General features: G+C 48.5%; 2 non-coding genes across 2 annotated transcripts; both read left to right on the top strand.

The window, feature by feature from the left end:
* The first annotated feature begins 519 nt into the window (after positions 1-519).
* Positions 520-819, top strand: LOC147733999 (signal recognition particle RNA). Its single transcript, XR_015307750.1, has one exon.
* Positions 820-5,907: 5,088 nt separating this feature from the next.
* Positions 5,908-6,207, top strand: LOC147733998 (signal recognition particle RNA). The gene has a single exon (XR_015307802.1).
* The last annotated feature ends 4,959 nt before the right edge of the window (positions 6,208-11,166 follow it).

The following is an 11,166-nucleotide window of genomic DNA, read 5'->3' as shown; positions in this document are numbered from 1 at the left end:
TTAAATCTTGATGTTGGTTAACAATCCCAGCAGAAGGGATCAGGTTGACAGGCGCTGCAGTTCTCCAGTATGGGGCTTTCCAGATCATTACTCAATCTACCTTGAATTGGCACAGTATAAAATACGTCATGACGTCTCCTATGAAAAGGTATACAAATCTGTTTGAATCACTTTTGTTAGTCAGGGGGACCCATTCGCTGGAAGGGGCAGGGAGGACAAAAATAGCTCATTGGTATAGAACACTGAATTAGCAGCTGATTTTGAGGTGGGAGAAGATCGAGTAATCTCCCTTAAATCAGTTCAACCCTCTTCTTTTCCTTTAGGAAACTCCACATCTTTTTTAAAGGCCCTTCCCATATTCACACTGCTTCTTGATAAGACATTATTTTCCTTTCTTTGAAGGATAGTGAAATTGATTTTCTTGAAATACGGTTGGCATACCATCAATTCATTACACCGTACTTTATCATTATCCTTACTTAAGCAATGCATTTCATCATTAGGACATGTGCTGTGTTTGCCGGGCATGGTGGCGTGTGCCTCTTGTCCTAGCTACTTGGGAGGCTGAGTCTTGTGGATTGCTTGAGCTCAGGGGTTCTAGGCTGCACTCAGCTGTGTTGATCAGGTGTCCATGCTACGTTGGGTATCAATATGGTGTTCTAGAGGGAGCTCTAGAATTTCAGGTTGTGTAATGAGAGGTGCACCGACCCAGGCTGGAAACAGAGCAGGCAAAAGCTTCCCTGCCCATCGGTAGCAGGACAGCATCTGAGAGCAGTAGATGTAACACAGCCTGAGCAAAATAGTGAGACCAAGCCTCTCTTTTTTTTTTTTCACAACTATTTTTATTGAGAAAAGCAGGCAATAAAATCGTGGCACCCCACAGATCGGAGATCACCACCAACAGTTAGGACACGGTGTATAGGACATGTAGTAATGGTTAATTAGGTACCGAAAATAGGCTCAAATATGAGTAAACCCACAACCCACCCTACCCCATCAACTCCCAGAACTCCCTAATTCCCAGGACCACCCCCTTTCCCCCCCCCCCCACGCACGTGTACAAGTAGCAGCAAGTAAAGGTTTAGGTGTAGTGTGACGGGTGTGTCACAGAATCGGGCCAACAACTTTAGCACAATCATATGTCCTCTTCTCGTTCCACTGGGGGATCCAGCGATAGTCCTCTGTAGTCGTCCCACCGCTTCCAGATTTTGTAGTGGTTGCGGGGGCAACCCCTTGCCTCAAAGATCGGCTTCTCAAGTCCCATATAGTAGTCCAACCCTGCCTTCCACGCAGCCAAGCGGGGGCCCTCACTCCCTTCCACGCCCGGGCCAGATCCCGTTTGGCAACAACAAGCCCCAAGAGCAGCAGGTGACGTTTATAGATGTTCCCACCAATGCCCTCCATAACATGCAGCAACCCCAGCCGGTGAGTGCGGGGAAGATCCCAACCCAGGACCTCGGACATGCAGCTCCACACACCCCTCCAAAAGCCAGACAATCGAGCACACGACCACACGGTATGGAACAGGGATCCAGGCACGGTTCCACAGCGCAGGCACTCCGGGGATTCAATCAACCCAGCTTTCCACAACCGTTCGCGGGTGTAATAGGCTCTATGAAGGTATTTGAATTGGATAAGCCGGAGTCGCACAGCGATAGCGGTCCCACGCGGGGATTCCAAGGCCTCCCTCCAATCGTCCTCATCCAGGGGGCCCACATCCACTTCCCATGCCGCCCGAAGAGGGAGTAGGGTAGAGGAGCAGTGAGTGACCAGTGTCTGGTAAATACGGGAGACCTTTCTATCCCCCAGGTCGCCCATAAAGACCTTCGCCTCAACCGGGCTAAACTCAGGGAGAGAGTCCAAATGGGCAATGCTCGGGGTGAGGGCGTGGCGCAATTGTAAGTAGCGGAAGAACTGGGACTGAGGCATTTGGAACTCCGTGCGGAGCTCTTGGAATGATTTAAGGGTAGTGCCGGACATTACCTGGCCCAGTAGCGAAATGCCAATTGCCTCCCATCCCTCAAACCCGTCTACAGCCGAGAGCTCCGGGAGCAGGCCATTATGCCATAACGGCGTCTCCGCCGTCAATTTGCCCCACCAGCCCATGCGGCGTAGGGTCTGTCTCCACACCGCAAAAACCACTCTCGTGACCGACGGCAGTGCACGTCGCAAGCGGGCCGAGTATAGAATGGTGTGTAACGTGTTATCACCCATAAGCGATCGCTCCAAGGCATAGGCCGGGTCCCCCCTGTTACTGTACCACCATTCGTTAAGGATGAGCAGCTGAGAAGCCTTATAGTAAGAAAACAGATCGGAGGTGGCCAGGCCACCACAATAGGTAGACAGGAAACATGTCTTTAGCGCCACTCTGGCCGCACCACCAGCCCATAGAAAACGGCCCAGCGCCGAATTAACTTGGCGAAACCACTGTGGGCCAATAGGGTAGGGGTAGTTTTGTAGCTGATACAGCAGGCGTGGGAGCGCATCCATTTTGAAGATAGCAGATCTTCCAAAAATAGTAAGGGGCATCCTGGACCACGTTTTGATGTCGGCCTGGACCCGTTCCCACACCGGCAGAATGCTGCGGTCCCAGGCAACGGTGCGCGACTCCGAGAGAAATACACTGAGGTACTTCAGCCCATCCGTCGCCACTCGCAGTCCCGCTGCCCAGGGGTCCGTCACGACCCCGCCGCCCAGCACCCACAAGGTCGATTTGTGCAGATTAAGCCGAAGGCCAGAGACCTCGCCAAAGACGTGCATGACGTCCAGGACTCGGGGCCCAGAGTGCTGCAGGTCCGTGAGGAAAAAGAGGATATCATCTGCATATAATGCAATTCTGTCCACCAGCTCTCCACTCCACACAAACCCGCGTATCCGTGCATCAGCACGCACCCAAGATGCCAGGGGCTCCATAGCCAGGGCGAACAGGTATGGGGACAATGGGCAACCTTGTCGGGTCCCACGACCAATCTGAAATCGCCCGGACGCGGCACCAGCCACCCGAACCGAGGCCGTGACATTGGTACATAGCAACTTCAGGTATGACAGGAACACCGGGCCCAGATTAAGACGGGGCAAGAGTGTAAACAGGTACGCCCAGCTCACAGAGTCAAAGGCCCTGTCCATATCCGCCAGCAGGAGTGCCGCCTGTTCATCCCGGGCCCCCATGGCATCCACCGCCGCCTGTGCCCGCCGGATGTTATGGCGAGTGGCCCTGCGGGGCATGAACCCGGCCTGGTCGGGGTGGACCAGGTCTGTAATATAGGGAAGAAGGCGGTTCGCCAGGGCCTTCGCCAAGATTTTGGCCTCAATATTCAATAGCGATATGGCTCGGTCCGAGTCATGCCTGTCAGGGGCCCTGCCAGGCTTCAGAAACACCACGATTTCGGCGTGGCACCAATCCGGTGGTAGCTCCCCCCGAACCAGTGCCGCCTCAAGCGCGCATCTGTATTGAGACCCCAGCTGGAGGTGAAACTTCTTGTAAAACTCACACGGGTACCCGCTCGGTCCCGGCGCCTTCCCGGTGTTGAGCTGCCCCAGCGCCTCCCCGAGTTCTTCAGCAGAGAGCGGAGCGTCCAGTGCCGTTCTGGCTTCGTCGGAGACGGCCTTCGGCGACAGATCATCCAGGAATGCGGATATCTCATCTGCCTCCAGGGAATCTCGAGGGGCATACTGTTCCTCAAAGTAATGGGCAAAGCTAGCCGCTAGGCGGGCCGGGTCTGTTACCACCGAGCCGTCCTCTGCCGTGAGGCCCGGCAACGTGAGCGGCTGAAAAGTAGACTGACACAGCCTGTGGAGCATCGTGCAGGACTTGTCGCCCCACTGATAAATCCTACTGCGTGTGGCGAGCCACGCCCGTCTGGCCTCATCATGCAAGACTGAGGCATAGGATTGCTGCGCCTGTAGGAGCAGCCGTACCACAGTCTCATCACCCCCTTCCCGCCCACGCTGTTCCAGGGTCTCCACCTGAGCGGCCGCAGCGGAAATGGCCTCCCGGTGCTTCCGGCGGGCGGCAGCGCACCAAGCGATGTCCACCCCCCGTATCGTGGGCTTCAGCGCCTCCCATACCACCACCGCGTCAATGTCCCCCACAAGGTTATCGCGCCAATAGTTATCAATCGCCTCCCGCAAGTGATGGACATAATCAGGTTGTTGTAGATGCCATGAGGACATCCGCCAACGGAACGGCTGCCGTTTTGTGGGGAGGTCTATTGTGGCCACAACTAGGGAGTGGTCGGACAGACCCCTGGGCAAGATAGCAGCGTCTCGCACACGACTCAGACAGGCACCAGGCATAAAGATATAATCAAGTCTCGAAAAGGAGCCATGTACAGCCGACACATACGTGAACTCACGCGCAACCGGATGCAAATGGCGTCACACATCCACCCAGCCCAAACTGTCTGTTGTCGCACGCAGCCTAGTATGCGGGGCAGAGGGAGAAGGATCCACAGCCACTGGCAATCGCCTCTGGCGGTCCAAGAACACATCCATCACCTCATTCCAATCGCCCCCAACCACCGTCAACACATCCCAGATTTCATCCCATATCGCAAACAGTCTCTCCGACAGGGCCCACTGCATAGGAGGAGGGGCATAGACACTACCGAAAACCACAGGTTCAGCACCCATCATTCCTTTTATAAAGACAAAGCGGCCCTGGGGGTCCACCCACTGCCTCTCATGAACATAAGCCACCCTGCGATGAACCAAGATGGCCGCCCCTCTGGATCCCTTTGTAAAGCCGGCATGGTAGACCTGCTGGAAGCCAAATCTCTGAAGGCTAAGGACCTTGGAGCCCAGCATATGAGTTTCGTGGAGCAAAAGCACGTCTATTGCCTCCCTTTTCCCCCAGCGCAACACCGCTCCACGCTTGATTTTATCAAGTATCCCCCTCACATTCCATGTTACAACACGTATGGACTTATTGGGAAGCGTAGTAGTCTGATCAACCATTGCCCAGGTGATTCCCCCCACCAGGCCCCCTGCGCCACCCCAACACACCCCACCGCTCACCCAGTCCAGCAGTAATACACACATGCGATTCTTCCTACCCACCCCAAAGCCCCGAATCCGAACCCACCACTCCCACCCAATCCCAGTCCTGAATCCCCCCCAACAACAAACCAACTCTCCCCACATCCCCGTTCCAACTCCCCCCACCCCTATACCTCATAGAACACTGAAGTATCTGTCGCGGCATGGATAGACCCGGATCCAAAACCGAGGACCCAGGGCCAACCATACCAAAGGATCCCAACATCCCGACCTCAGCACACACCCCCCCCAGACAACTCCCACAACTCGTGAGGGTCAGAGGCCCCTTGGAAGTCGCCTCCCGAGCCCCAACAGCGTCACCACATATAGTCACAAAGAGTCTCCAAGCTGGCAGTCTGGCATCGGCGGTTCCCCCACATAAACAGCCCCACTACATGATCCATTGCAGAGTAGGGCAACACATTACCGGGAAAGACAAGGGCCCAGGCCCCATCAGGGTTCAACTGCCAGCGTCCGAGTGTTCAGAGTCCATTGTTCCACTGGTCTGTGTCGCACTGGCGGAGGCAGATCTCTTGCGTGATCGGGACCTCCGATGTCGTCCTTTTCGGGCATGGCGGTTTGTCCGTTCTTGCGATGATCCCCTTGACCCGCCCGGATCCAGCCCCTACTTCCTCTCTGCCTTAAATCAGTTCAACCCTCTTCTTTTCCTTTAGGAAACTCCACATCTTTTTTAAAGGCCCTTCCCATATTCACACTGCTTCTTGATAAGACATTATTTTCCTTTCTTTGAAGGATAGTGAAATTGATTTTCTTGAAATACGGTTAGCATACCATCAATTCATTACACCGTACTTTATCATTATCTTTACTTAAGCAATGCATTTCATCATTAGGACATGCGCTGTGTTTGCTGGGCATGGTGGCGTGTCCCTGTTGTTCTAGCTACTTGGGAGGCTGAGGCTTGTGGATTGCTTGAGCTCAGGGGTTCTGGGCTGCACTCAGCTGTGTTGATCAGGTGTCCATGCTACGTTTGGTATCAATATGGTGTTCTAGAGGGAGCTCTAGAATTTCAGGTTGTGTAATGAGAGGTGCACCGAACCAGGCTGGAAACAGAGCATGCCAAAGCTTCCACGCCCATAGGTAGCAGGACAGCACCTGAGAGCAGTAGGTGTAACACAGCCTGAGCAAAGTAGTGAGACCTAGCCTCTCTTTTTTTGACTCAAATGTGAACGTTTTGATTTTTACAAGATGGTAATGAATTATTTTTCCAAAACCAAATCTTTGTTTTTCTTTTGATATTTTTGCAGGAAATACAATGAACATTTGAACTGGGCCGGGCATTCTCGCATAGCAGACAATTCTCCAGAATTGCGACATATTGCAACAACAAGCTAGCAGGTAGAGTGGACTGAAAACTCTGTGCAGCCTAGAATAGATGGCTGTGTGATTTTCTGCAGGGATGACTGAAATGCATTCTTTATTTTAGAGCACCTGTAGGATTAAATTGATCTGTCAAGTACAAAAGTATCCTTAGAAGAGCAACTTTGAAATGCGTTTGCTGGGTCTTTTGCTGCATTCCTACATCCAGCTCTAATTCATTTTTTGATTAGCCCTCATTCAATTCCACATATTGTAGTGATTTTATCTAGGAACCCGAATCAATATAACCCTTTTATGCCCTAACACGGCTATAATCAATGATATCCATATAACGGCATAAGAATCAGATCCATATTTCAGTAAATCGCCCTTGCAGTCCCAAGCACGGCAAGAGCCACTTCCTTACATTCCTAGAAAGCACAACGAGTTCTTTCAACACACCAAACCTCCAGCAACCTGGGAAATCCCCATGTGCTTTCTTTTGATTTGTAATAGAACTACTGAGAAGCACTGTAAGAACGGCCAGTTCTTAGTGACATCTTTATTGACGTCTTATGTCCACCCTTACGTCAAACCCGGCACCCTTCAGGTATAAATATACCAACGCTGCCTTAAGCAAACACACGGTGGTGGTGAATATTGGACCCGAGCAGCTGTCTACTTTCCGAGAGCCCAGCAGATGCGAGAAGCCCACGGACGCTGCCCCTCCTCTTTGACGCGCTGAGAAAGACGCTGTCTTTTCTCCTGCCGAGAAAATCCAGCTTCCGGCGTTTCCAGCCTACCCTTGCGGGTGACTGGGATATCGAGTCCTGAGAAAGAGAGATACCAGACCTCCTACATTCTATTCCCAAGGTACAGTGCTGACTAAACCCTTAGAGAGAATTCTTGAACCAGATTCTTGGCAAAACCTACTTAACTTAAACTGCTACTTACTTACTCCTTCCCAGTATTAGGCTTAGGTCAGGTACACCGGGGTAGGCGTATTTAGAAGCACCAGTTGAGCACGTTAGCTAATGTATATATGCATGTATATATTTTATCCATTTTAAAGTATCTTATGGCTAAGAAACCATATCAATGCTTTTACAGTATTATTTCATAATACTCCTTTTAATGTACGCACTTTACTTTATAATAAGTATTGCAATTATGGCAATTCATTTCTCTTGCATGAGAAGGAAGACTGCTCAATAAACAATATCTTTTATTGAAAAACGCCCGTCTCTCCATTCTCTGCACTCTGGTGAAACTAAGAGTGCACGTCTGACTGAGTGAAATAATTGTCTAATGTTTTCACACGACTCTAGAGATTTACTCTTATTCTGAGGGAGCAAAGTTGTCATGTTTATGCGGTTGTCGGAAGCTGAATCCCTTCTAGTCTGAGCCAGGGAAGCTGATCCCTTCCTATTCAGTCAAGAAAGTTTCCAGTGACCTCTGAGCTAGCTGGCGCAAAACCCAATTAAGTCTAACATAGTAAGTAGAGACCTAGAAGACCTCAGTCCTACGTCTACACTGCTGTTTATGTTATTCCAATGCGCAGGGCCTATAGGGAAAATAGGAACTACACTACATGGCGCCCAACGTTTGGTAAGGCGATAAAACTAATGCAAGACGTTAGAGTAACTCAGTTGTGCTTTTTCACACAGACCCTTTCTCCCGTAAATACTCCAATAGACGTCTGGAGTGGGTGAAAGGTTTTAATCATCCGGAACTTAGTAGGAAGAGATTCCTATGTATAGTTTTTGGTTTAGTCAGCGTTGAAGGATACAGTGTTCCAAAATATTGTGCACCTAATCTTTTGTTTCCTTGAAACCTGATCTGCAACAAAAAACCTTTCTGACAGTAAAATGTCAGACAGTGAAGAGGAAAGGGACGCAGCTAAATTAGCGGCTCAACTAATAGAGGATGACACAAGTCTCCTACAGAATGACCGGGATGCTATCCTTATTCCGATCAACATAAGAAAAACTATAACTCTAAAACTTATAGAGAACGGACTGACAGCACGAGGTGGTACAGTAATTTTCGTGATAGAGGCACACGATTATCGGCAGACAGAGGTATTCTATTCATGGATAAACTTTCCAGCAGCAAACGCTACAACACACGAATTCCACTATTACAAAATAGAGGAACCTCCGGATGAATACACTCCTTTCAAGGAGATTGAAATCCCATTAAAATACCAAGAGCACCTGCTCTGGGTTAAAGGCGCCCTAAAACATAATGATCACATCACCAGGCTCGGTCCACTAGGTAGACCGGGAGCAACGTGGCCGGTTCTAGCCAGCTACACACCACATCCAGACAATGAAGAAATGTCAGACACGGAACTTTTAGCCCAGCTAAAATTACTAATTATAATTCACAGACAGTTAGTACAATATGTAATGAGGACTGCAACAGTCCAACCAGCAGTTAACATTCAACAGCTGACCCCTCATCAGGGGAACACAAATAGAATTACACCACAGAACATACAATCATGTCTTGGTAAAACTCCAGCAAAACGGGAACAAATTCCATTCTGGCTAGCACAAAAAAACACAGAAATCTGACTATCTGCCTTCCAATGGGGGTCGCACCACATGTGGAGGACTGTGAAACTTGGGGTACAGTCTTTGCTTCCATTTACACAAAAGCACACGGTGTTCCGTCTCTGGCGGTAATACCAGATGTACTAAGACAGATTCAAAATGAATACGGTCCGGAACCTGCTTTAACTCTTGGTATGAAATTACTGAAAGACTTCAAGCAGGTCTCGGCTATAATATTAGCCAACATAAAAGGTGAAACGGCATCTGTGGCGATCCACCAAAAATTGAAGGAAACAGATATAACAGACCAACCAATTGAACTTGCCAGAATCATAGAAAAACCGTATGAAGAACTAGGTAGAGATAGTTTGGGTGGGAAACCGGTAAAACCCCAACTACTTGAAAATCCTGAGAAAATATTTATTAAAAATAATGTAAACACTCCTAAAAAGAGCTGGGATGGAAATAAACAATCCAGTCCCAAAGAAAGAAGATTTCAGTCCAGAGGAAGGTCTCCTCGACGGAGAGAAATACTCCAACTCGAGAACACCAGTCTCCCCAAAGGGAGCACTCTGAGAAAAGATACAACCTTAGAAATAGGGATAACCTGAAGAAACCTGACAGATATCAAATTACTGATACACGTCACTCTCGATCTTTTTCGCAGAAATCGGAATGAAGAGGACGGTCGGAAAACAGGGAAGAGCACGCCAAGTCCAAAGACAAGGAACCTGCTCAAAGTAAAAAATTACAATTTCCTAGAAAGAAGGTAGCCAGTATTAAAATAATCGAACATGCCGAGAATACTGAGGACACAGCTGAAAAACGGAGAGTGGGTACAGACAATGCTAGACGCGCAGCAGAAATCAGCATAGCTTGCAAGATCCTGATGAATCATCTGGAGACAGTGGACACGAATGAATACATTCAAGTGGAAACTGCAGATACCAGAGTTAGCAAACCTCACAAAATATACGAAATAACACTACGTATAGAGGGAGATAAGACTAGGAAAATTAGGGGTCTGTTTTGGGATAATCTCTCAAAAGGCTATGACATCCTATTAGCTGAAAAAGACTGGCCACCAGAGTTTGTCAGGGAGTGCCCTCATGGAAAAGAAATGATTATGCCTGCCTTCTCAAATCATATTCCAATCCATAGAAAATATGTATATGCAAGAAAATGGGCAGTAGCTCAAGCTCCTGCATTATACAAAAATCATGTAGGATGGGATGAAGACTCCCCTCCTCAAAAAATCCAGTTAAAACATGAACCAGCTGCACAAAGGCAGTACCCAATTAAGCAAGAAGCTAAAAAACAGGTCAGGGAGATTTTAGATCAACTTGAATACCAAGGGGTGATTGAAACATGCACCTCCCAAATGAACAATCCTTTGTTTCCTGTCTCCAAACCAGACAATTCGTATCGTCTAGTCTTGGACTACAGACACCTTAACTCATGTTGCAAAACCTTTGCGGTACAAAATTTGCACAGTGCGGCACTAATGAATAACATAGTTCGCAAAAAATACAAAACAACATTAGACATTTCTAATGGGTTCTTTTGTCAGAATATCGCACCTGAAAGCAGGTATTTGACCGCTTTCTCAATAATGGGGTCACAGAAAAATTTCTGCCGACTCCCATAGGGGTTCAAGAATAGCCCAGGATTATTCTCAGCCAGAGTAACAGAGTTACTTCAAATGTATGACGATGAGGCATTATCTTATGTCGATGACATCTATCTCACAGACGACGACTTGGATATTCACTTGAAAAGAGTGAACACCATAATACTTGGGTTCGCAGCAGAGGGTTACAAATTCAACTTTAAAAAGTCACGAATTGCCCATCTGACGGTCCTGTTTTTAGGATACGAATTATCAAGTGAAGGCAAAAGCCTGGCAGACAACTTTTTAGAGAAGTGTGCTGTACTCCAAGCACCTAAAACGCTGAAGAATCTACAATCGATACTAGGCTTCCTGAATGTCGGAAGAACTTATATTCTCAATTACGCAGAGAGGGTTAAACCTCTCTACGAATTAATAAAACCTGATTTTAAACCAATAAACTGGACTCAGAAACACACAGAAATTTTGAGATCACTGCAAACAGACATGTTAGCTAAAACAAAATTAGAAACACGTGACAATACACGCAATCTTGTAATCCGAGTCATCCCAGGAAGATGCGGCTTCACGTACCTGACCTCTAATGAGGGAGAAACGGTACCAATAGCTTACAAATCACAT

This window comes from Lissotriton vulgaris, chromosome 1_2, assembly GCF_964263255.1.
Source record: "Lissotriton vulgaris chromosome 1_2, aLisVul1.2, whole genome shotgun sequence".
Taxonomy (NCBI): domain Eukaryota; kingdom Metazoa; phylum Chordata; class Amphibia; order Caudata; family Salamandridae; genus Lissotriton; species Lissotriton vulgaris.
Note: the sequence above shows the minus strand (reverse complement) of the source record. Positions and strands in the feature narration are given on the sequence as shown.